Here is a 2,397-nt window from a genome sequence, read left to right on the forward strand (position 1 = left end):
AGTTCATAGCCCTTTTTTTGGTAGCATTTTTTTCTTTAAACTTCCCTGAGCTTCCTGTAATAAGTTACCTTATCATGCATTGTCTCTTCAAAAATCTGTGCAGTACACCTCTATTTAGATTTCCTATTTCATCTGATTAGTGCTGCTGTAGTGTTTCAAGCATTGCTTTGATTTGTGTGAAGCAATTTGCAACCCCTGTTTGAGAAACATGTTTTTGTTTGGATACAAGAGTATCTCAGAATTTCTTTTTCAGTTCTCCATTTTTTCTGACTTTCTTTTTTAAGCGCTGGCTTCTTTGGCTAAGATGGAACTGAAAGCATAATTCAGATTTTTTTTTCTTGTGTTATTTCAGAGGACATTAAAAATAGATTTCTCTGCTATAAGTGTCTATTTAATATAGTTTTCTAGCTCAAATCTTCTATGATGGCACTCACACAGTGTTTGAGACACCTTCTGAAATTACAAAGAGATCAGAAATAGTACAGGGAGTGCACTTTTGGTCAGAGTCTAGGAAGACTGGCCCAGAGTGGCTTCTACATTTGGCTTGCTAAGTGCTGCATTGTTTTCATGGGCATCCTGTATGCATCTTTTTGCAGAAATCTAGGTATAGGGCTTTTTTTAAAGTATCTCTTTTATTTCATGAATTCAGCTACTCTAATTATCACATAGCATACTAGGATGTTACATTGTATTAAAAAAAAGTTTCAGAATCAGTTTCACCAGAGAAACGCAGGACTATCTTTCTGGTACATTTTGCACCCTGAGGTGCTGCTGGAGTATTAAATAGAAACTTCATTTATCCACTGTGGAAAAAGAGACAACAGATCGAAAATCTACGGGTGAAAATTAGCAAGAGTGTAAAAATCCACTATCAAAACCATTTGCACACAAGTCAACATACACATTAGTTTTACACTTCTAAAAATCCTGGAGGAGGATTGAAGTTTCTCTGCTGCTGTGACTGACAGCCAGCTAGTTTGCCGATGCTTTTCTTATGCAAACTCCATCACCGACTATATTTAAGAAAATCTTGTGATTCATTTTACTGTTTCATTCCCACCAAAGTAGATACATGAGTTCATAAAACTGTCTACTGTGTAATGATTTCTGCTATATAGGATAAAACCACTATTGTGGTAAATCCATTGCAAAACAGGATCCTGAGAAGTACTAATGAATTTCTTGCCAAACTGCTTAAATCATAATTACTTTGTCACAAGCATCATATGTTTATAATCTTGTTATGATACTGAAGCCTTATACAGCTGGGTTTTTTGTAACATTTTTGTAGCCAGTTTAAAGCCATCTGGTGCATGTATTGCCAGGTATATATGATTTTGTTGTTGTTGTGACTACATGTGCACCCTCAGCAAAATCATGGTATTTTCTCAGTGTATGACAGTGGAGTTGAAATGGGATCATGTCATTATTCAATTGGACACAGTGACTACTTATGAGGCTCCTGATAGCCACATGTGAGAATTGCTGTTTTAGTTTGTTATCTCTTCACATTCAGATCCTGAAAGTTATATAAATGTTAGATTGATCTCCAAATAGAGGCAAAGATTGACACGCAGCTTTGGATCTCTTCTAAATGTCGTAACTTTTCTTGTGCTTTTATAATGCCCAAGTCTTTAATTATAATTCTAGTAAGTAGATATAGGAACATATGATTTTTATCTCCTGGTTAGTTAGCAAAAAGCTTACATTTGGAGATCATCTTACTAAAAGACCTGTGATATATAGATTAAAAAGATTAGAGTTAAGGTTTCATCTGTATTTTGCTGTCTGTCAACTAAAGGACATCATTTGCTTATAGTTTAATTTTTTAATACCATGTTATGATTGGATAACTGTAGTATTTAGAAGCTGCAACCAAAATAAAAGCTCCATTACCTTGAATTCCGAAAAACCACAATAGTAAAAGGAAGCCCCTGCTTGGCAGTTGAAATAAAAAAGATCCTCAGAGACTAGGAAGGGAAAGAAGCACCTTTCCTGACTGACTTAATTATTTTTCTGTGGAAAAATGACTTGTTGAAGATCACACATGAATTGAATTTCTATGCTGGTGGGCAGGTGGAAAAGAAACAGAGGATGTTTGGTCTGCATTTTCATGCACAGCCTTTTTTTTATTCATTTCCTATGGAAACAAGTCTTATGTGATCATGTTTGTGCCTTTCCCTCCTTTTTTTTTGTCTCCACCCATAACTTTTGGCTCCACTGATTAATAAAAACAAATTTGAAAGAGGAGTAAAAGTCTTAAATAGGATTGTCTTCAAATGAATTTTGTGAAAGCAGATGTCAGGAGAAGGGAAGAAGAAACCATCTGAATGTTCTTGCTATGGTAAAGCTGCAGCTCAAGTTCACCAGACAAAACTACATATATTCCCAACCATG

The sequence above is a fragment of the Lepidothrix coronata genome, unplaced genomic scaffold (assembly GCF_001604755.1).
Source record: "Lepidothrix coronata isolate B3197 unplaced genomic scaffold, Lepidothrix_coronata-1.0 Scaffold32, whole genome shotgun sequence".
NCBI lineage: Eukaryota > Metazoa > Chordata > Aves > Passeriformes > Pipridae > Lepidothrix > Lepidothrix coronata.